This window comes from Rhinolophus sinicus, chromosome 2 (genome assembly GCF_057876585.1).
Source record: "Rhinolophus sinicus isolate RSI-liver-muscle chromosome 2, RSI-T2T, whole genome shotgun sequence".
Taxonomy (NCBI): Eukaryota; Metazoa; Chordata; class Mammalia; order Chiroptera; family Rhinolophidae; genus Rhinolophus; species Rhinolophus sinicus.
The window spans coordinates 138,889,604-138,914,511 of NC_142502.1; the positions used below are offsets into that span (position 1 = coordinate 138,889,604).

General features: G+C 41.6%; 1 protein-coding gene across 3 annotated transcripts in view; it reads left to right on the forward strand.

The window, feature by feature from the left end:
- Window positions 1-24,908, forward strand: part of EXOC6B (exocyst complex component 6B) — a 629,322-nt gene that overhangs the window by 596,262 nt on the left and 8,152 nt on the right. The gene's annotated exons all lie outside the window — the stretch shown is intronic.

A 24,908-nucleotide genomic window follows, 5' to 3' on the forward strand; every position in this document is an offset into this window, starting at 1 on the left:
CTAGCATTTCACGTGGTGTACACAGAGAAAATACTCAATAAAGGGTGATTGATTCGATACCTAAATAAATAAATAAATAAATAAATAAATAAATAAATAAATAGTATCTTGAAACAAACCAGAGAGAACTAGGGAGGAGGCTGGTGGCAAGTAAAGGTTTAGGACCCAAAAGAACAATACACCTGGAGGTAGGAGCTACAGATACCCACCAAAAGAAAGCCTTACTATTCATTGACAGTAGTTTTTAAAAAATGTATGCTTGTATAATCTGTGCATAGCATTTTCGTTAGGTGTTATTGTATTTGAATGTAAAAAGTAACAATATAAAACATGGTATATACCATATATTTTAAGGAAGAGGGACTGCCTTGATTATGGTCCTTGATAAGTAACAGTGTATTCAAATGCCCACAATTGTATTTTCAGTGCACTTGTCTCGACTTTACACTTGTGACACAGGTTAGAACATTCATTCTCTGATGTAGACATACGTAAGCCTTTAGTTCAGCAAATGCTGTAATGATCAGAAATGTAAGTAGAGCACAATTTTTAAATGAGCCATTTGTTCTTTTCTGCTATGAGCATGTGTCTGCATTGGGTCTTTGACTGAAACACATACAAGCTTCCAGTAGAGTGTAATGCTCAAACTTCCTATTAGCAGAAGAGGGTGCTAAGATGGAGAATCTTAGGGAGGTCCTGAAGATACCAGTCCGAACTTTGCTTCTTTAGAAACCTAAAAATTTAAGAAAGGAAGGTTTTTCAGGGCTTTTTGGAGAAGGGGGCAGCAAGATAGAAACAGCTAAGGAACTTTCACTTGTTAAATTTGAGTAAATGCTCACCATTGATGAAATGAGACACGACTAAGTAAATGAAACTATTTCAAACTAGTTCAGGTGACAAGATTGTATCTTTAATTCCTTTCCTGTGTGTTCATTTGATACAAGAGTTACTAGAGAGTAGAGAAATAGTTGTGGTTGCAAGTTAAAATGCAAAGAGAAGAAAGAAGCTTCTGAATGCTTGAGTAGTGATAGTGGAAGAGGACCTTAGAGAGCTTTTAATCTGGGGGTGGTGAGGTGAAGGGTACAGGCACCCTGGGTCTATTTCATTACAAGGTGCAATGCTCAGTCTTAGGATCTGAAAGGGTTAAGATGAGACCTGGCATCCCTTTGATTATTTTGTAAACTAATCATCCCTTAATTGTCCCAGTTGGGAAGTCTGAGTTTCATAACCAATAAGTTAGATGTGTCTGTGCCACAAAAATGAGAATGTATTTGAAAACATTTTGCAAATTGCAAAGCTCTATCCAAATGTTAGACTCTCCTTCCAAAATGTTCCAAGTTTTTTAACATGTTCTCCTGATTTTCGCTATATCTATATGATTTAGAAATAGAGCAAGGAAGCATGGGATTTTGTGGTCGGAAGGGACCATGAAGATCCCTAAAGCTTTTGGTTTAGTGAGATAGCCCTGCTAATATTTCTGAAAGACACCCATGTAGCTGCTGTTCCATTCAAAAACACTCTGATAACTTCTAATGGGAGAGTAAATGTATACACCATTCTGGAGGACAGTTTATCAATGGATATCAAAAGCTGTGACTAAGAGTTCTGCTTCCAGGAATTTATCAGTCATCACCATCATCATAGCTAACATTTGTCATCATGCATGTCCTTTCACTGTGTGAAAGGAACTCTTCTAATTGCTTTGCATGGATTAACTCATTCAATCCACACAGCAACTTTGTTATATGTCTACAATTATTATCCCCATTATATAGATGATGAAACTGGGTTGTAGAGAAGTTAGATAATTTGCCCAAGGTCACAGAGGCGGTAAGTGCAAGAGCTAGGAATCTAACTTAGGCTGTCTAGACCCAGAGTCAATACTTCTAACCACTGTACTATATTGTAACTTGTCTTGTTTACTAAGGAAGCAATTGAAGAAATGCACAAAGATGTATATTTAAGTATTTCATCAAGACATTGAGTAATATAGCAAAGGATTGGAGGGGGAAAAACCAGCAGTAAGGGATCTGTTCAATTTAGTATAGTACATAGCTATTAAAAATAGATACTATGGCGTCTTTAAAAATAATTAAGTTCATCTATGTGTATTTATTTATGTGTAAAAGATTCTGTGCTGTATTAGTGAAAAACAAATCAGCTTTTGAAAGTAATTTGCTCTAATTTTGGTGAGAAAAAGGTCATGAAGGCTGGATACCAAATCATTGACAGTTATCATCCCTAGGAGATGAGATTATGGACGATAGTTTTCCCATTATGCTTTTTGGAGTTAAAGAAGTTTTTTTTTTTTTTTTGGGGGGGGGGGTTGTTTGTTTGTCTGTTTTGGAAATTTTTGTTTTGCAAAGAGCGTGTGTTGTTTTTATAAAGAAGTAACACAATGAAGCTACATCATTGGGGGGGAAATTATATACAGAAGAAGTATTCTCTCATACATATTCCTTACACCCTCCACTCCCGAACATTCTGCTAATGGACAGGTCTCTTCATTATAAAATGTTTCCTCAGTGTATACGTCAAGAGCTTTTTGTGGGTTTCTGGGAGCTTGATCACAAATGTATTGAGGTCCCACTGTGTACCCCTTACTGTATTAGGTATTGTGGCTCTCAGAGCTCAAAGAATTGACTTTTTATTCTGGGAGATAACACATATAAAACATTTGGGTTTTTTTTTTCTGTATCAACATCTGGTTTACTGACCTAATCAATTGTTCAGTTATGAGGGACAAACAGTTGGAAGAATAGAAAAATATGTGATACAGTGCTTCCTGTGCAGCACAAACAATAAGTACAAATGCAGTTCAGAGAAGAGATAAATCTAAGAAGCTGATAGTCGTATTCAAGGTTTCCTAGAGCAGGGTTTGAAGGGTGGTAGGAAAAGGAAGAGGACATTTTATTCAATCTGGCCAGCATGAACTTTTATAGATTTCCTTAATTCTATAGTTTTAAGATCGTACTCTCATATTTAAAAATGCACTGAGTCAGATAGGCCTGGGTTCAAATTCTGGCTTCCTTGCTTATTAGCAGTGTGGTTTTGAGCAGTTGCTTGATTGTTCTGTGCCTCAATTTTCTTGTCTTTAAAATGGGCATGGTAATAATATCTTCCTATTAGCATAACATTAAATGAGACAATGCCTATAAAGCATTTAATATAGTGCCTGGCCCACTTTCAGCTCTCAATAATTGTAACTTTCATTATGCTTTCCCCAGCCCCTGAGTTTCCACCCAACAGTCTCATCTCATATTTTCTAGCTCTCGGTACATATTTGTCTTTCTTCCTCTTGCGTATGTCTTCCTGGTTCCTCGCTGCCCTGTCGAGTCTGTCTCATTGTCCTTAGCTAGTACCTATGTGTTGTGTGACTGTTTGCCTGGTTGACTGTCAGCTTCAGTGCAGTCCCTTGCTTGCTCTCTCAGCTTTCCCATGATTCTCATATCCCAGCCTCCATATGTTCAGACTCCTGGACTCACCACCAAACACAGAACTGGCCGGGAGAGTCAGGAACCCATTCTCTTTCTTCTCCAAGTCCACACTAGAGCTTTGAACACAAGTTGCCCCCTGGAACCAGAGGGTCACTTCAGAATTTGCATGCCAATCTTAAATCTCCCCAGTACAGTTCTGGCTCCATGGCCATTGCACTCCCCAGCTCAGCTCTGTGTGTCAGAGGCAATGCCTGAGCACTTCCAAAGGCCTGCTTCTGACTCTTGGCAGATTCTTACACGCAGCGAGAGATCTTGCCGAGAGCAGGGCCTGAGCTAAGCCATCGGCTGCTTTCCTTGTGTGATGGGCCCTGGGCTTTGCTGCTTTTATGGATGAGACCTTGCCAACTGCAGAAACAATGAGCCTCTTTAGCACCCCCGTCACTGCCATAGGGTAACCAGAGACAGAATGACTCCTTTCCAAAGGTGACTTTGCTGGCCAGAGCCTATCACCTCAGTCTGGGCTTCCTGACCACTTTTTACAATTCTTTTGGATCAAGTAGAGCACTCCGTGGCCTTTTCTGGTTATAGAGGTCTCATTGTTTAATGGTCAGCACAGGCCTTTTGCAAGCGTCTCTTGGCTTTGGAATCCTAGAGGGTTTAGCAAACTTGACTTCAGTGGAATATCCATTTTTTTCCTACTTTAAGCATAAAACGGTGAATCATAGAAATAAATGTTCTTAGGTCATCTGGTCAGTCTCCTGGGTCCAGCTTCAGGGTGTTTCCTTTAGAATATGGTCTAGTCTTTGTCCAGTCTCCTGTTAAGTGTCCCAGATGTGAGGGCGTCCTCATCGCTCAGAACAGCTCAAAAGAACCACATGAATTGTGTTTTCTTGCAGCCTCCTTTCCCCTGCCTGCTGCCCTGTCAGTGAGGCCCCTACGGTGTAGCAAACCCAAGGGAGAACTTCTCTCTCTCTCTCGGGCAGAACTATTACTTGAGGGATGCCCTTCAAGACTGGCCGGGAGCACGGCAGAGCAGGTTTGTGTTTCACCTGCGAACTTGCAGATTGCGTGGAAGTGGTACCAGGAGTATCTCGGCTCTTCTGTTGAGTGTGGGGCTTCTGAAGTCTTCAAGAGCTTCCATTTCTCTCCCATGGCCCAATTTCTTCCCCCTTCTTTCTGGGACACCTACGCAATGTTTTCTCTTTTGTTCAGAACTGTGAAAAGGAACTGTTTGTTTGACTCTGAGTTTCCCTTTTTTCAACTCCCCCCACCCTGAACCCATTGCTCTCTTCCTCTCCCAAAGAAGAAAGAGGAAAGCAAGCCACAATAATACTTCTGTAAATTTATGGCCACTCTGTAATGTTTAATCACAGCTACGTGACTGGGGGCTTCAGAGCAGGCGTACAAGTTCAACGCAAGGTGAATCTTGTCTGAGATAATCTGCAAGTTCATTCAGAGGTGAGGGCAGCAGCCTCTTGCAGACGGGTGAGGTTAACAGAAGGTCACCTGCTTTTTTTTTTCTTCTGGTCTTCTCCCCTTTAATGTGTAAACAAAGGGAAAATGTAACTTCCAATGAACTTGGCATATGTTGTGCTCACGCTAATCTTGGCCTGGCCAACTGTAAACAGTCCAATATCCTGTGGCTGAGCCTTTCCACCCATTCTCCGCCTTTTGGAGAGCATGAACACCAGCAGAAAGCAGAGACTAGCACCTTGTGGAGCTAGGGCCTGGTGCCCCCGAGATTAGTACGGAGCCCCTGGGGTGCCCCAGCGAAGACCTGGGACAGAGGTGTTTGCTCCGATATGTTCAGGGCCTTCCAGGACCTGGGCGGCTGCAATTCTTTCTCAGTCAGCTGGCATTTTCTGCCCCAGGCAACAGAAACATCCTTGACTGTGCTGGACAGAAACAGGAAGAAGACAAGCAGGGCCAGGCCCCTCAGGTGCTGATGGGCTGAAAGGCCAGAGCACCTACGATCAGGCCCTGGAGGGAGGCGGAGGGAGGACCGTGCTGGTGTCGGGAGAAAACTGAAGGCAGCTTCTGGATGGAACCTGGTTGAAGTTCCCCCTCCTTTGTAGGGCTGTGCTATCATTCCCAGCCCGGTTGCAGAGATGCCCGCAGGCCAGAGAATTCCAGAAGCTTATAGGGCCAGTGTGTACGGGCGAAGGGTGGCCCGTAGCCTGAGCATCAGCAGCTTACAGAGGGGCAGTGGCCCCTGGATATGTGACCAGCTCTTACTTGCCATAAACCCAGCTCCATGGCGGTCCAGAGCCTCAGGCCACGGCTCTGGGAACACAGCTCTGCTTCATCCCAGGGGCCCTGTTGGGCAAATGTTAAATCTCAAACCAGTTTCTAGAACCCCTTACTCATTTTTACCCCTCTGGCCAACACAGGACCATTTGAGTAGCATGAGATGATAAAGAAAGTCCAGAGCTATTGAGCAACCAATATGATACACCTTCCGCTGTGACGTTCCCTTTGTGCTGTGCTTGGTACGTTCCGTGACCAGGAAATAGAAACCTCCTTGACTATGCTTGATACTAAGTATTGCATAGCTAACATGGGTCTATGCCAGGTAGAAACAGAGAGAAAAATTCTGCCCTCAAGGAGCGTATAATCTCCCTGGGGGAGGCAAGATAAAAGAAATAATTAGGATAAGATAAGCTATGGTCCTACCAAATGAGATATTGAGCCTGGAGCTGATTGAAGGTTTCTTTAGGGTCGTTAGAAAGGGAAGGACCTGGACAAGTCAAAGAGAACGGGGGAGGCATTCCAAACCAGAGAACCGCATGAGTGAAGGTGTGCAGGCAGAAATGAGTTGGGCAGCTTCATTGTCATTTATCATCATCATCATCATCATCATCATCATCATCATCACCACTAATATTTGCTGAGTATTTACTATGTGCCAGGCATTATGCCGCGTGCTTTACCAAGTAGGCATTATTATTTCCACTTTAAAGAGAAGTTAGCATCTTGCCCAGGGGCACATAAGTAAGAAACAATGAAAATCTAAAGAGACGACAGCTCCTGAGCAGAATGACTTGGATTCGCCTCAACACCACTCCTCTTTATGACTCTCCTAGGCTACAGATCTCCTAAGCTCCCACCCTCTGCCCCCAGCCCAGTGTTGTAAAGTGTTTGTTTCGAGATCCATAAAGGGGACAGGGGAAGGTGTTGGGAAGATTTAGCTGCTAAAGAGGACACCTTCAATTCAGGAATGTCACCAGACAAGAACTAGTCAAAGGGACTGGATAAAACAAGATGATGGTGATTTGCCAATGCTCCGTGCCATCGACTTTTGGGTGATTTTCTTGCAGACCTGGGAGAGATCTCAGGTAAAAGGATAGAAAAGAATAGGTTGTTTTTCCCACAGCTTGCTCATAATATTCAAACTGTGGGTGGTCCCTTCTGAATACCACCACCAGGGCTTAGGATCTGGCCCTCGTTAAGGTCCTTGAAGGAACTCCTCCCAGGGGACAAGCCACGTGGACAAATCTAATCTGGAGAATGTCCATCTGCCCCTGGCTTACAGAGCATATGGACATCGTGGCTCTGGGGTCGGGAGAAGGGACTTGTAGGTTGGATGAGAGCCAAGGGCTCCGGTCTACGTTATGCTGAAAGAAAAGTCAAACAATTTTTGTTGCTTTAAAGTTCACCAAGGGTCGTGTTTAGTTGCTTTTCAAAAACATCTTTGAATAATAATGATACCCTGTGATAATAGTGTTATTCACTATAGTGACATTGTGAAGTTTTCCAGTGCTTTCCCTGACTATATCTCTTTTCATACCCTTATGCAATAAATTGGAGCAGATTTTTAATAAATTCACATAATTGATTGAGAAACTGAGTCAGAAAACAATAATGATTTCTCTGAGACCTCACCACAAGTCTATGACCCAGACATCAGAAACACAAAGACTTAGTGTCGAATAAAAGTCCCTATGCCATCAAAGACCCTATTGCTCTGGCCATACAAGAAATTAGAACATTGAGCTCGTGTGTAGAATAAGAGAAGAAATCTTTCCATCCTAGTGTCTCTGAGAATGATACCAAACTCTCTCACAAGGAGGCTTCTCCTAATTTCTCCTTCCCACCCAGCTTAAACACTAGCTCATGGGTACTTAGATGCTTCTTGGAAATCTCAGACAATCTACTCAAATTCAAAGAAATAGAGGATAATAGCTATGGAAGCAGAGCTTGCCTTTCTCTACCATCCCAGGTCAACCTCAGATACCTTTGAAAATTCTGTAGAAACTTCTTGATCCATTCCCAGAGGCTCAGCAATGGGGATGTAACTTCTTGACGTTACATTCAGAGAAGAAATATTTTTGTGTTTATATTAGTTCTTTCTGGTCAGAGTGTCCTTCATGACCTCAGCATTACTATGCTTTTTTTTTCTTTATTCCTGTGAATGTTCTTTCCCAAGAAGAGATGGATTTTGTTTCAGCTATCTCGGTAAGAGTCTTAACCTGGACTGGCCATCTGAGTTTTCTCTGTGTCACCTGCTGTGGTATCAAATTCAGGAGGTGTTTAAGTTGGCCAACTAGGTGACCTGACATTTTTACATCACTTCTGATATATATGGTGGTAAAGATTGACTGATACTGCTTTGTCACCATACCTACCTAGCTAGCATGCTGCCTGCTCCCTGGGTGGGTACAGGCAAGCATCCCAGAGATTTCCCTCTCAGCCAGAAATGCAACTGGATAAATTCCCATCGTTGAATTAATTGGTAAATGCATTGTAGTACATTTAAGTATGCTTATACAGTAGGGGAACATTATTTAGCAGTTAAAATCAAGGAACTGAGCTCACTTGGTTAACATAATATTGAATGGAAAAAGCAAGTTGCAGAATGTTCTATACAATATTATATGTGTAAACTAAAACATAAAATATTACCATATATTGTTTCTGTATTGAATGCACTAAAACATGTAGGGGACACATAACAAAATCATGATAGTTTCCTCCAGGAAGGCAAAAGGGACGGAGGAAGGGAGGGGATACCTTTATTTATGTTTTATTCCTTTAAAACAAAGGGAGGATCTTTTAAAAAGTAAATTAGACAAATCGTTAACATTTGTTCCCTAGGGGTAAGGTAGATCTTATGGTTTTTCATTTTTTAATTTAAAAAGTAAAAATAAAAACTACCGTTTCCTTCTTCACCTCTTTAGGCATCAGATCTGTGTTCAGTCCTCATAGATGTCAGTTCTCCACCAGCTGATTAAATTGTACCATGTAGTAGAAAGGAAAATGCACCAGAAGTAAGGCGCTTATTTTGAACCCCAGCCCCGTGCATGGTAGCTTTGCAAATGACCATGAATCAGTCTTCCTGGACCTCAGTTTCCTCCTCTGTAAGATAAAGGAATGGTGCTGTTCTCTGCGATTCCTCACGGTCTGACATTTTATCAGCCTCATTCCTGCGAAGCTGTGAGAACCACTCTCTCTGTGCCATAGCTGTTTATTTGCTAATGAGAAATAGTCTAGATTTAAAATCTTAGAGCTGGAAGGGACATGGATGTCATTGGCCATCCGTGACAGTGATTTTTGGAGGAGCCCTACTTAGCAGAGCACTGAAGGCTAGTGCCACACCCAGGGCTACAGTACTGGGCTTCTGTCTCCTATTCTGGGAACCTGAAAACCCTTCAAAAGCCAAAGGAATACATCTGAAGCTAGCAAAGGAAAGCAGGACAACTAACTAAAGGTGTGTTTGCTCACCAAGAGACAGATAACATGGAACAAACCGAAAAGGTTTGGGATCCAGAGTGTTTATAAAATGCCAGGCAAAATTCAAGCAAAAATTGTTCCTTCCTCCAAGGAGAATTCTGAGAAGTAATATTGTGACAGTTTCTGACATGAGGACAATTTTAGAAGGAGAATCTGATGGGCAAAAAGGTATTTGTGGTGCTGGGGGGGCGGGGGCATGGAAACACAGGTAGAGAAGAGGCTCTGAGGGTTCATTTAATTTCTAAGATGTTGCTGTTTCTTTGAGCCTTAACTGACTCAGGCCACATTGAAACCTGCCAGAGGCCCCTGGCCAGCTTTACCCTCTGCCTGGGAAACTCAATGAGCAACGACTCAATGAGCAACGACGAAGAGTAAAGCAAGGCGTAGTTTAAGCTCCTGCGTAGCTTAAGCAAAAGGCAGGGGTGAGAACTTGGAGATGTACTGATTCATCTGCTTTTCAGAACAGTTATGGGAAGCACCTGCCTGATTCGTCCATTTGTACTACTTGCCTGGTCCCTGGAAGAAACTGATTTTTTAAAACTCTGCCTTGTCCGCCGTCCAGCACTGAGCCAGCCCACAGTCCTTCGTTTGTACCTGAGACAGTGGCCACCCTTTCCTCTCTCATCCTGTTGCTGCCGTTCTAGTCCAGATCCTCATTACCTCAGATCATCCTGCCTGAAAATGTTCTCCTCAGGTCCATCTTGTGTGCCACTGGAAAATCTATCTTCCTAATGAGTCACTATTGAAATGTTACCATTCTCCATGGCATATACCTTTTTGGAACCCTTAGACTGGCCGTCAGGCTCTTCACAGTCTAACTCAACTACCACCCCTTCAGTCTCCCCACTACTGTTCATTTAATGCCACCACTGCCCATCCAAGTTGTACCCCACATTGGCCCTTGAGAGGGGTCCGAAAGGGAACTGAGTGGAGAGCCCGGTCTTGGGAGCCATACTGTCCTCGGTCTAAGTCCTGACTCTAGCACTTAAATATGTTCCTTTTGGTCCATTCTTTTCACCTTTTTGAGACTTTATGTCTTCATCTCTAAAGTGGAGATTCTTACCTCTTAGGCTATTGATTTTCCTGGGGGTCAAATGAAATTGATGAGAAAGATACCTAGCTCAGTGTCTATCACATGGTAGGTGTTCAAGAAATGTCCAGTTTCTTCTTCCCTTGAACACATCTCAGCTACTCCTGTGGGGAAGCTCCTTGGCTTCCCCTAGTCTCTGTTTGAAATTCCCTCCATTCTCTTCTCTGTTTAATGCAAATTGGGCCCATCTTCTTGAAAGCCTAGAACTTTAAATCTTCGGGGCCTCTCCCATCTTTCCTTGTTCTTAATGCATATCGTGCTCACTGGCTGGGCCCTTCATTTGGCTCTCCAGGGCAGGGGTCATGCTCATTAGCACTTTTTTATCACATGTATTTAATCCCACCTATTTCCAAAATGGCCTTGAGGTGGCTCATTAAAGTGACACATGAAATATTAGGAAAACAGAATTGAAAGGAAGGAAAAAAATTAATGAAAAGGGAAATAGCAAATACCCCAACCCCATGGGCCTTCCGAGGCTCTAGCATTTACTTAACACAAATCTTTGGGAGGCAGAACACTTTTTGTAATTTGGAGTTCATGGAGGGAAATCAAAAAGGATCCTTTGGTGGCTGAGAACCACTTCTCATCGCATACCTCTTTAATTGATCTATGATTGGTTCCAAAATTTGGCATTGGAATCTGAGTTGCAATTTTATTCCCTCTCCAGCCCCTCTAACTGAGAACAAAATAGATTTTAAATATATATCTGACTGGGCTAAGGGTCTTAAGAAGTTAGCTGTCTCATACTAAGCCTTTTGTCCAGACCCAAGCATATTTCCCAGGCCACAGAGATTCTACCTTATTCTAAACTTATACAGAATATAAGGACATTCCCTGCTTCGCTATCCTTTGTTAGATATTTTTCTTACATCTATCATAAAGTTCCTGGATTGTCATTGGTAATGATTCATATAAGGCAAGAAGTAATTTTCTACAACTGATGTTTCTTAATTTATCCACACGGAAAAGAGAACCCAAGTCATTTTCATTATGAATGTGTGATAAGTTTTTCCTGCAGGTTATCTAGCCAGCGTCTCCAAACTGTTTTGATGGACCACCATTGGCCAAAAAAATCTGGAGAACTCACTCCTAATGTACTTGTATGTTTAACAATTTATAACAGATCAGGATTAGATACTGAGTAACTCCCAAAGGATAATCCCACACACCCCCATTCCTCACTGCATTTTAAGAGACACCACATTATCATTATCTTTGAAAGTCTGCTTGTGTGTGCGCCCATAGGAGTCTACACGCGCATATTACTGTCATTAATATTTCACAGCACAATATGTACGTAGGCTAAGTAAGGTTCATTATTCACAATAGTGGCTACAAGTCATATTTTAAATAGACATTTTGATAATTTCCAGTTTGGAGGATGGCTTTATCATATTGATTAATTCATCATTGTTTTTATTTTATAATGTGGGTGATAAAAAGCTTGCACGTGGGTACAGAGACATGTAAGCTCTGCCATTTTCTTGATATCTGCTTATACTTATGTTGTTAATATTATCATCAATCCATAGTTATCTTTGCAGAGGTGTTTGTAAACCACTTATTCATTTTGGCAGGAGCGGGAGGGTAGATTAGTTAAAAATTCAACAACGCAGTCCCTAATCCACTTACCTAGGAACTTTTACCAAATCACCGTGTGCTGAAGAAAATGAACAATGGCCCAAGGCTCCTGCCTCCTTTGACCATGTCTGTGGCAGCGCCTCCATCCAGAACCCACATCTGCCTGCCCTCCCCCATCCCAGCTCAGTCCGCCCATCGCACAGGCCTCCCATCCTCCCCTTGAGCAGGTGTGTACAGTACAGTTATTACTACCCAGTGTGATAATAGGTTTTCCTTCTGCCCCCTGCACCAGGCTAGATGCTGTCATCCAGGTGAAATGGCCTTATAGAAGTCTCTGACACAAAGGACTGCTTGGTGTTGGCATTTTTATTTGGCAGTTTCCCCCCAGGCACCAGCTGATGACAATAGGAGAGCCTTAAGCCTCCCTTTCTTTCTCTTTACCAAGGTAGTCTTCAGCAGTGAAGAGTTTAGATAGCAGAACCTATAAACCCACATTTATGAGGCAAATAAAGAGCTCTCAGAGCGATATCCCCTTTCAGGGAATTGCTGATGTGCAGTTGGTCTCTGATAAAGAGTTCGATGAAACTTCCACCCACCTGGCAGCTGGGCTGGAGGGAAAGCATAGCCACTACCCGCCCCTTGCCCTGCCCTCTCTCAATGGGGGGAAATAGAAGAGGAGGTTGGACCTTTCTGGGAGGCCCAGGAGCTAGCCTATTGACAGGCCATGGTTGCAAAACTCACGTAAAAGCCAGCTTCCTTTAACTTATAGAAATCCAGAGAAACTTGGAACTTCTCCCCACTTGAGTTCCATAGCCTGTAGAAAATCCAAAGGCCACCTTCAGATTTCTGTGAATTCCTAGATATGGCCAATCTTCTTGTTTCCTGGGCTCCCATTCCCACATGCAGGTTTATAGCTGGCTAGTGTGAAACTCAGCCTCTTTGAGTTCACAAAAATAGATTCATTAATTAAATAAAATAATAATAATCATTCACACAGCTAATTGAGAGCAGAATAGATTTGTCTAAAAATTGGGATTGAGGGGGTGGCTTTTTAGGGGAAATCACCTACTACACAGCAAACAGCTTTGAAAAGGTCACTCAACAGACATGGCAGGTCTCCAAAGAGGTTTGGGGTCACAATACCGATGGGACTATCCTCCTTAGCCCTCTCACACATACTAGTTAAGTCTCCTCTCTTTAGATTAGCTCTCTGCCTCTCAAGAACTAGAGTAACATATTCCTCTACCTTTTCTACTGCATGTCTTGTCACCCTGGGTATCTTACACAGCAAGATTTTCCCCAAACACATTTCTCTGCCCTAAACGAATTCTGATGCCAGATATTAAGATAATGACGTTTTGCCACCTCATTACAATTAGAAGGGTCTCCCTGAAGCCATTTTCTTTCCTTCTTTTAATTTAGAAGATATTAGACATCTTACATCTGAGAGAACTTCAGAGCACACGGTCCTTCCTCCCTCGCCTGGATCTAGAGGCAAACTTTTTCTGTAACAAACTGGATAGTGAATATTTCATGTTTTTCAAGCCATATGGTCTTCGTCACTTCTTAACTCAGCTGTTATAACACATAAGCAATCATAAATCATCGGTTAACCAGCGAGCATGGCTGTGTTCCAATAAAACTTTATTTACAAAAACAAGTGGTGACTATAGTTTTCCATCCCATAATCACAAAGAAAGCAGATAGCAACCTTGAGGAAAACAAGTAGAGAAGGCTCCAGGCTAAAATTCAGTCTCCTTAGCTTAGTATATGTGGCCATTTATTACTTGCCGCATTTGTCTTGCTTATTCCTAGAGCAGGCCCCACCTACCTGGCTCAGGCGTAGATGTCCTTCTTTTGAACTTTCTTTGCACCCTGTTAGCGTACCTTTTAGAGTGCTTACTTCATTCTGTGTCTGTTATTTACCAGACTGAGTTCCTCAAGACTAGAGATGTCTTATTCATCGTTTCGTGTGCCTAGAAGAATGCCTGATACATTGTCGGTACTCAATTTCAGTGTGTTAAAATAGTTCCTGATCTCTATTCCCTGCGTTTGCCCAGGTTTCTGTGTCAGCAAGTGCTCCTGAGGATATGTGGGAGGTAGGCTGATCTCTCTTTGGAATGTGTGGCCCAGCACCCCCAGGGACAAGGAGTTGGGGGAGATCTTGGGCAATAAACACAAATGAGTCACCAGTCAATTATATGTTTTTAGTGGACTTTTCGCAATCATTTGATCTGCCCTCAGCTGTTGATAGGAGCTATTATGATTCCATACCTGAACAAGAAAAATAGATTTGGTGGCTTATCTGGCGTCACACTGTCAGTCCGGAGACCACCAGCCTGAGGCTCTTTTTGCTGTGTCTCCTGAAAGGCACCTGTGCATCAGTTTTTATGAAAAATACTTTATAAAGATGTGATTGGTTTCATCCTGTCAAAGGCAGGGAGTAGACAAAAGAAACTTCTCCTGGTTTCGTGTTCTGTATATTATTGTTCTCTTGAGTAAGTATACTGTACTTTATATAGTAGCCGTGTTCTGAAGAGGTAGCATATTTAGAATTTTGGCAGTTAGATTATATGTTAAGTGTACCAGAGGAGCATGTTATTTAAAATCATATTGTAGTCTATCCTCTTTAACATGAAAATTTTTCTGGGATGTATACAGAATGCAAATTCAGGTTTTCGTTACATCAAGTGTACTTCAAGGACACACCAGCTCTGGGGGTACAGTTCTCTACAGGATTCAGTGTGCCTGTTCAAGAAAAAAAATCATGTCAGAAAATCACCTCTAGGAGAGAGAGGGGAAACTGTTGTCAGTGTGTCTTTGTGTGTTAGCTTAGCTCCCCCAATCCTTTGCTCCCCATGGAATCTTTGTAGGCATTTGGGGAAGAGGAAGTCTTTCTAACATGAGGTAGGCCCCATGCTGCCCACTAGGAGCCAGCCCAGATGTCACCTTGGAGCCAAGTGGCTGCTGAGTTCCCCTTCCCTAGTCGAAGGTATCTTCCCCTGGAACCTTGGAATCGAATATTCAGGGCTGGGTTTCCACTCACGTATCATGGGTATTATCTCTCCTGTTTGAAGTTTTCTTCTTTTTCACACAACCTTCCTTCTAATACTTGTCAGGAGGACCCTAGGTCTGGTCCATTCGGCAAGTTTGTTGTGAGTAACACAAATTATACATCAGTCCCACCATCTAGCCAATATCATTCCTATAAAAGTCAGTTCACCTATTTTAATTCCATGTAACATGTCTTTGCTGACTAACTGCTGGAAATCTAGCTTATGCTAGCCCATGCTGTGGAGTAGTCAGAGGAGAAAACATAATCCCCATCCTTGGGGAGCCCCCCATCTACATGGGAGATGAGGCTCATATCACAGGAATTAGTGCAAAAGGCAAGAATATATAAAACAACTCTCACCAAGAATAGGCGTGATATGAATTGGTTTACTAATGACACTACTCCCGTAGTGGGAACAAGTGGGACATTCATTCTTCACCAGGCTCTTCATTTTTACTCTCTTTGAGGGTTTGGGGGTAATCCTTTCTGCCTAAGAGAATATAATGGCCACCTCAGGATCATTTGATTGAATGTTAGCTTATAATTCTTACTTGAAGATTCCCTTCCCGTGAACAACTCATCCACTTGAATTACTTCTACGTTTGCTGCTAGAGAAGTGGGTATGTTGGTATGCATTAACAAGGGTAAACAGAGTCCTACTTTATCTTAATAAATCTCCCTCTGAAGGTCTTTCCTGAAAGTCTGCATTCGTTCTGCTATTATAATGTTATCTGTACTCTGTCCAATTAACTCACTCTGTGGCCTTGGACTAATTTTTCACTTTGACCCATTTGGATTTTTCTAGTCTTTCTCAGCTACCATTGCAATAAAGAAAGATTGGTCAGAAATTTGACCTAGCCTCAGGCAAGTACCTAACCCAGAGACCAAATCAATGAGGATTTTCAAAAATAAACAGCATGGCATCCTGGGAAGCGCCAGCATCAACCCACCTCTACCTCTTGTCTACCTTGTGCTTTTGAGCAAGTTGCTTTTCCTGTCTGGGTCTTGTTCCTCCATACCCCCTAACTCCCATGAAATCAGAATTATAATTTGAGACCTATCCTTTCCTACTTGTCCAAATTTCTGTGTAATAACCAATAATCACAAAATTTACTATTTTTATTAACCTATGTAGCTTATAAGCTGTCGTGTCAACTACCACATTAGTTTAGTTCTTCTAGTGTGATGAATACCATAAACAAATAGTCTGTGTTTGAGGTCAAAGCATCATTAATGACTGGTTGAGTTTTCTTTGAATTGATGTAGCCCTAACATTTATCAGTGTATCCTATTGTATAAATATCTAACACTCTCCTGTTCTACCAGTTTAACGATAAAATGCCCCAAAACATAATGTCTTGTCTGGCTCTTGAAAATGATTATCTAGTTTATAAAAAGATCATTTGTATGAATAAATCAAGAATATGATCATTAATAAGCAGTTAGCATGTAGGTAGTAAGTGCTAGGATATGCTGTTAAGCAAAATGCAAGAGTATTTATAGTATGTTCCCCTTCATGTGAGAAAGAAGAGTACATAAGAAAATGCACATGTATCTTCCCATTGTGCAAAAGAAATAAAAGAAGGATAAACCAGAAACTGGATTGGTTACCTGCAAGAGGTGACTTGGAAAGATGTAGAAAGAAGAGGGGAGAAGAGAAGAGGTTAGTTGGGATGAGGAGGGAGCGATACTTCTGACATAGCTCTGATGCAGTCCCTAAAATAAATTAATAATTAAAATCAACTAGAATGTACGGGGGGATCCAAAATGCAACACGACCAGTGAAAAACAAATCTAACTGAATTATGAAAGAAAAATATAACCACACTGAAAGGAATGAGTAAGAAAAGAACTAACCCAAATAATTTAAAAACCAGTATTTTGACTGGAAAGCCTAAAGACAAAACATACAAATACTATACTCTAGTTACTGAATTTGTTTCTCACAGGGGTATAGATTAACAATTCTGAAACTGCTTTATACTAGGATTGAACAAATACAATTGACCCTTGAACAGCGTGGGGGTTAGGGGAGCCGACCCCCCACTCAATCAAAAATCCACATTTAACTTTTGATTCCCCAAAAACTTAGTTGTCCCTTGGTATCTGCAGGGGATTGGTTCCAGGACCCCTGTGGATACCAGAATCCACGATGCTCAAGTGCCCTATGTAAAATGCCGTAGATCAATGCATACAGTCAGCTCTCCACATCCAAGCACTCCCAACTGCAGATCGAAAACAGTACAGGTATTTATGGGAAAAAATCTGTGTGTAAGTCGACCCATGCAGTTCAAACCCATGTTGTTCAAGGTCAACTGTAGGTAAAATATATTATAGATAATGAGAGCCAGGTTTCTCACTGTCAGAGAAAGAAGCGATAAATTAGGAAAGAGGGAAGGCTAAGAACCTGTGGTGTTGGACTGGAAATGGAGACATCAAATATGAACTCATGGCTTTAATATACACGTAAAAATAGATACAGAAGTAAATATAGATGTGTTTGTATGTGCAAGTCAGTAAACATACATATATTTCTTAGCTCTGCCAACTGAGAGGGCCTAGAAGCTATTATGCCTCCGCAGAAATGAACATGCTCAGTGCCCAGATCTCGGTTTCTAAAAACCATTCTCCACTTAAAAGAAGTTGGAGAAGTGACTGATTCCAGAGCAGGGTCAGGAAAGCTACAAGATGAGCTTGGAACATCTTCTAGTGCCAGAAAGTAAGGGAGTATTCTAAAAAGGATAAGGGGAGGTCCTGAAAATACACAAGAGAGCCGGTCTGAAGGAGTCCCTAGTGACCAAGCTGGAACACTTTGAACAACAAAATGAATAATGATTGTATTAGATTATAACCCATGAAATAAAATAAATATCCATGAGATCATACTGATATAAATAATTGGACAAATAAATAAATGGAAGAGAAGGGACAGCCCTTTTCCTTACAGAAGAATTCCAATTAATAACTACAGAAAGAATGAGGGAAATAGTCAAACACCACAGTAAATATTCTTTCAGGCATGGTCCACCGATAGATGTTAAAAGTTAGGGGACAAAGTTTAAGGAGAAACAGGATATTTATATAGTCTCAAAGTATAGCTCCCCAAAGAAATATATTAACTACAAAGGTAAAAATAGTAACTTTGCAGTGGAGAAACTCATCAGCCACCCCCTTAACCGAGTGATCAAGGTTAATATCACCAATAATGAGATATATGGACATAATGTACACCTGGTAGGATGCGCTAAGAAGGACACAATATCACTTTGGTAGTATTTTTACAAAAAAAATACATACCCTCAATCCAGAGTCTCTTAACCTCGACACTATGGACATTTTGGGTCCGGCAGTTGTGGGGGGCTGTCCCAAGTATTGTAGGGTGTTTAACAGCACCCTTGGCTTCTCCCCACGAGATGCCCGTAGACTCACCACCACCACTACCCCCAGTCTTGTTACAGCCAAAACTGTCTCTGGACATTGCCAAGTGACCCCTGGGAGGCAAGATCTCCGCTGGTTCAGAGTTACTGCCTCAATCTAAGCATGGGAAAATATTGGGCAGACCGAAGTTGAGGGACATTCTACAAAATAAATGATTAAAAGTAGACTATTCATAAGTATCAAGGTCTTGAAAGATAAAAACGAGAAACTGCAACAGATTGGAAGAGACTAAGGAACATGCTAAATTACAATGTGGGAGTCTGGATTGGATCAGGAAAAGGACATTAGTGGAAAATTTGGTAAAATTGGAATAAAGTCATAGTTTAGTTAATAGTATTATACCAATGTTAATTTCTTGGTTATGATCATTGTACCACAGTAATGTAATATGTGAATATTAGAGAAGCTGGGTGAAGGGTATAGAGGACTGTAAACTATTTTTGCAACATTTATGTGAGTCTAAAATTACTTCAAATTAAAATTTTAAATCTGCCACTGCTGTTAATCAAATGCAGGCAGATTTCCATAGTGAACTCTATGACATAGATATAAGCATAACTGGCATTTGATATTTCTGAGATTATTCCCATCACCTTTAAGGTGTTCTCTAATAATGAGAATAAACTTAGAGTATACTGTGCACACGTGTGCGCGTGTGTGTGTGTGTGTGTGTGTGTGTGTAGTTTATACCACAATTTATATTTGCTATTTAAATTTTCTTATAAGTGGAAAACTTTGCAAAATATTCAGTTGATAGTTCAAAAGGAGGAGTAGTCCGTTAGTCATTTAATAGCATGTAACTCATTTGGCTTGGATTGCAGTTATTCATGTTTTTCTTTTATTCTATATGAGGGGAAACCATTTCTTTTAATATCACTTGAAAGGGCCAGCCCTGTTCCTTGTACAATTAGATACTTTAAAAACATTTGCTTAATTCAGTGGGTTTATATCTACACTACAAAAACCTGAGACAAGCAAATATGTTTTATTATTCATATTTCAAATTCTGTGAGTAAATATTAGAAGAGGTTACTTTACTTGAACTTTTTAAACTTACGAAGGTTATACAAATACAGTGAACACAGTGCAGGCACAAAGTGTGGTTCTGTAAAGTCTATCAGAAGTGATTGCATGCAGAATCAAGAATTTTAACAGTGTTCTGATGCAGAAGAAAGTCCTCATCAAGAGCCAACGACAGGGAAACTCACAACTAATAAGGATACCTGGTCATGGGAAACAATGAACTGTCCTTGTGGTTGTGTTAGCAGGTTGCCCAGCCCATCCATGCTCACCAGGCCTCACCAGCCAGACCAGGCCCTTGGCTATGGATCCTGCTGACCAGCCCATGTGCACACTGATCTTCTCTCATAATGAGACTGATGCTCAGCTAAAACTTCTATTACAAGTGCTTCTTTGTACGCATAGACCATTGAACTCTATTCCAGGTACACGGTCATCACTCAGCACTTGGCTAAAGTCACAAACTAATCCCAACACATAGGGTAGATGGAGTACTAGAGGTACAGAAGACCGTAGAAAGTGCTAATCAAGGTAAGGGTGTGGGTACTACCCAGGTGCACCATTAAACACTAAACCGTATTGTAAAAAAGCTAGTTCTTTTTAGTCTTTGTGATGACAAAGAGAAGATCTCATTATGGAGCTAGTATTTATCTTCTATTTATGGCAAGCAAGAGTGGTTTCCCATTTATAATAGAGATGTAAAATGTTCTTTTACATTTTTCTTATGATCAAAACATGAATCAATACAAAGAAAAAATGTTAAGTAAGTACGAGGTCGGACAATTAAGTTCGCGAACTCATCCTAGAAAAAGTGCTACATACCTCATTGCTGAATATCACTATGGTTTCCTTCAAAGTACTCCCCTTAGGAAGCTATGCACCAACACCAGCGTCTAGTCCACCCTTCAAAGCAATTTTGGAACTAATTTTCTGGAATTGCCATCAGAGTTGTCGTCGAGTTACCCTTGATGTCCTGAATGTCATCAAAATGTCTTCCTGTCAATATTTCTTTTATCTTTGGGTAAAGAAAGAAGTCATTGGGGGCCAGATCAGGTGAGTAGAGAGGGTGTTCCAATACAGTTATTTGTTTACTGGCTAAAAACTCCCTCACAGACAGTGCCATGTGAGCTTGTGCACTGTCGTGATGCAAGAGCCATGAATTAATTGTTGGCAAACAGTTCAGGTCATTTTCATCTAACTTTTCAATGCAGCCTTCTCAGCACTTCCAAATAGTAAACTTGGTTAACTGTTTGTCCAGTTGGTACAAATTCATAATGAATAATCCCTCTGATATCAAAAAAGGTTAGCAACATCATTTTGACTCTTGATTTGGACTGACGGAAATTTTTTGGTTCTGGAGAATTGGCTGACTTCCATTGTACACTTTGACACTTTGTTTCAGGATCGTATTGGTACACCCATGTTTCATCACCAGTGATAACACGGCCCAAAACATCGTCTTGCCTCTCCAAAAGGTCTTGGCAAACTTCGAGTCTCCTTTGCTTTTCATCAGTGAGCTCCTTCGAGACCATTTTTGCACACACCTTTCTCTGCCAAGATTGTCAGTTAAGATTTTCATAACCATTTCTCTATTGATGTTTACTTGGTCTGCTATGCTTCTCACAGTCAGCCGACGATTTTGACACACAATTCGATGAATTTTTGCAATGTTTTTGTCAGTTCTGCTCGTTCCTGGCTGCCCTGACCTCTCTTCATCAGTGACGCATTCTCTCTCCTCAGAAAAACGTTTAATCTATTTGTACACTGCCAACTTCTTCATGGCATTATCCCCGTAAACTTGGACTAACATGTCCCTGATTTCACTTCTACTCTTGCCAAGTTTAACAAGAAATTTAATGTTTGTTCGTTGCTCTAATTCAAGCTCAGACATTCTTGTGATGGCGCACAGAAACACACAACAGCAATAATGAACGCCACTCAGCAAGATACTGCCACATGTCGACACGTGTGGCAGTGAGACACTAATATAGCAAGGTTATGAAAACTTACCGAGCTGTTTGTACAGTTCTGCCAATGTAAGCGCATGGTGGCAAGTTCACCAACTTAATTGTCATAACTCGTACATTTCCTAGCTCTTTCTGCTGAAGGGGCTTAATTCCCTACAGATTGCCCCCCAGTAGCAATTTAAAAAGACTCTCCAGTAGCAATGAGCACATCTAGCACCCTTGATCTCTAATAACTTTTCCACTGAAAGAAACCAGAGCTCATCAGAGAGATGGCTGGTTGCAAGGCTGGGGCACAGTATATGCAAGATGAGCCTGCAACACCTCATTATTCCAGAAAGTAAGGAAGTGCTCAAAAAAATGATGGGGGCATGTCACAAGGACATGGGATCCAATTTGAAGGGGCTCCTATTTGCCAAATCTGGGACAATTTGAGCATCCAAATAATTAGGTATAGTAATGAATATAAGGCATTGAAAAAACGGAAAACCATGAGTCCTTACCAATAATAAATAGATAAATGAATGGGGAAGAAGGGAGAGCACTTGCCTGTGGTAGATGCTGAGTCACAACTGATAAACGTGGAGAGAAGGCAGGAGTTGGAATATAATCAGTTTGTAGCTATCGTAGTAAAGACTGAATCAGACAAGAGTCCTCGACGGATGCTAAATCTAAGGGGAAATTTTAATTGGGAGAATTACACGTGCATCTAAGTTCTCTCCTCAGTGGTTCACTAGTTGCAAAGGAAAACATACCACCTAGACATGGAAAAATCAGACAACATCTTGACTGGGTGACCAAAATTAGTATCACCAATTAGACAAATGAATATTGTATACCTCCCAATGTGATACCCTGAGGACACAGCATCACTTATGTGGTATTCTGGCCAGAAATGCATGTCTTAAATGTTGTTATGAGAAAGCATGAAAAAAAAAAAAAAACTAGGGTGAAAAAAAAGAGGCAGCAAACTATATTCTTCAAAAATGCCAATATTGTACAAGAAAGAGAAACCTGTGGAAATAGTCTAGATTAAAGGAGACTAAATAGACAACTAAATATAATACCTAATCCTAAACTATATGTTATAGTAGATCCCCCCCAAAAAAAAACTATATAGGACATTATTGGGTCAATTCATAAAATTAGAATATAGACAGTTATTAATATTAAATTTACTAAAGTTGAAAACTATACTGTGGTTAAGTAAGAGAATATCCCTAATTCTTAGGAACACTGAATATTTGGGGATAAAGGCCCATGATATGTGCACTTTACTCTCAAGAAACTCAGAAAAGAAATATCACGTGCGCATGTGTGTGAAAAGAGAGAAAGAGAGAGAATACAAATGATGGAGTGTGTGAGTAAAATGTGGACAATGGATCTAGTGGGAGGGTATGTAGTATTCTCTACACTATGCTTATTCTTTCAACTTTCTGATAAGCTTGAAATTATTTCCAAATGGAAAAAATGTTTAATGAAAAAGAATGCGACTGTTAGTGATGACAGAGGCTCTGCATACCTGGAGACATTTTATTAAGACCTGACAAAGCCATTGTCAGTGGAGAACCAGGCTGGGGGGTGGGGGTTGGGGGGTGGGGAGGGGTGGGGCGTGATTCCCCTGTGAAATTCATAGTCCTGAAATCAAAGTGCTGTGTCGATAAATAGTTCTACTGGTTGACTTGGCCTCTTTATTCTAACACTGTTCTGTGGAATCGAAAAGAACTGTGCCCCCAGGCAGCTAACTTAGTTAGGTCGCCCCCAGACTCCAGTCTATGTCCATCTCTCTCAGAGAAGACCCCGAGATCTAGGTATCGGCCAGTGTGGAAAGAATACAGACCCAGTGTGATCTCCAGGCTCACACTGGTTGAGCTTAATGGAGGTGTGTAGCTTCCATGCCTCCAAGTGGGATACATTAGGTAGCTTGTCACCCCAGAGCTCTTAGGCTCAGTACTGGCATTAAGAGACTTTCACAGCAAGATAAAAACAGAAAACCTTCGAGCTAAGTCATGAATTGTCTTCCACACCCCATTGGTGATTTACCCACGTTGCATCAGCCAGGAAGACGTGGTGTTCTTTGCAATAAATCAGAAAATACTGACACTATTCATTCCATCGCAGAAATTAGGAATTCATTAATAGAGAAGGTAGTTTCATTCAATGCCATGTATATGTCCACATCTGAAAAGTGGTACCTAACATAGTTTTAAGAAGTCAGGTTTTCAAATTTTTCTAATTAAACTTATTTGTTATTCATTCAGTTTTTTTCTGTTAGTTCCTTAGGGTGCAAACAGTAAAAGGCTCCCCAAGGTTCTCCAACATTTTCTGAGAAAGAACTTCCATTAAGAAAATGCTATCTCCTTTTCCATAATTTTGCCCTGGGATTTATGTGGGGGAGCGGAGGGGGGGAGAAGGGGGGCAGGGAGCATAACCTTATGTGTGAAGCTCAGGACTAGAAGAACTTCTGAACAAGGAGCACTCTGAGTGCCGACTGCGCTCCCTGGGAGCGAGTAAAGAGGCACTAGCTCCAGTGGTCTTTGGACACGATGGACAGAGATCCCAAGGTGAAAAGAGGAAGTCAGGAAATTCTCCTCTGAAGGAGAGCTCTGTGAGGCCTCGGGGCAGCAGAAGGAAGCGGTAGAAGCCCTTTTACTTGCCAACTCAAACAGGCAAGACTTCAAGAGGCCTGAGAGGGCCCTTTGGGGCCATGCTGGTCCAGACCAACCAACGTGTCTGTTTGCCTCGCTCCCCTCGCCTCTCATCTTCAGCATCCCTTTCTTGGCTGAGGGTGTAGGGGCTTTTCTCAGTTTTAGGCTTGGGACGGCAGCCAATTCCCATCCTGCCTGAGGAAGTTCATAACAGCTATTCTAAGAGAATGGATGGAAGTGGGGGCTTGGCCAAGCAGGGCAGGGCCCACATTGCCTGTTTGCCCAGCTGCACAGTGAAGACAGACGGGGGAAGGCGTGCCTGGAGCCCAGGCTCTGGCACTGGATTGGAGTCCAGGCTTCTGTGCCTTTGTTCTGCACAGAGAGACAGCCACCGACTTATGTCCTTATCTCTTAGAAAAGTAGAAGTAAGGAACTGTCTGGAATCCAAAAACGCGTATATGTCTCTCATTACTGGAGATTTTTTAGAGCGTCCCTCCTTCTATGCAGTGACGTGAGTCTGGGACGGTGCCCCTTCTAGAAGCTTATGCAGGCGAGCGAACAGCTTCCATTTCATTACCCCGACCTTTGAAACGCACTGACTTTATTTATTTAGTTATTTACTTTTTTAGCTAAAATTTTTTAAATATTTGTTGGAGTGATACCTAAGGCTAAAACTGGCTGGGCAGGAAAGCCTTTGACAAAATTCAGTTTCTCTAAGTCAAAATTTCCCCCAGTCTGAGAACTCAGTTGACCCTCAGAAAACTCTCCTTATCTTCTTATAAATACACATCTAGTTTTTGGCACTCCTCTCTAGCACTCATGATCCCGGTTCAGACTCTGCGTCCTTAGTCATGGGCCGTTTTTCAGTCCTGCCCTCCACGGCCCTGGTTTCCATCTGCTCAGCCAGTGTCCAGCACGCATTTCCTCATGCTCGTGCTCCGTCAC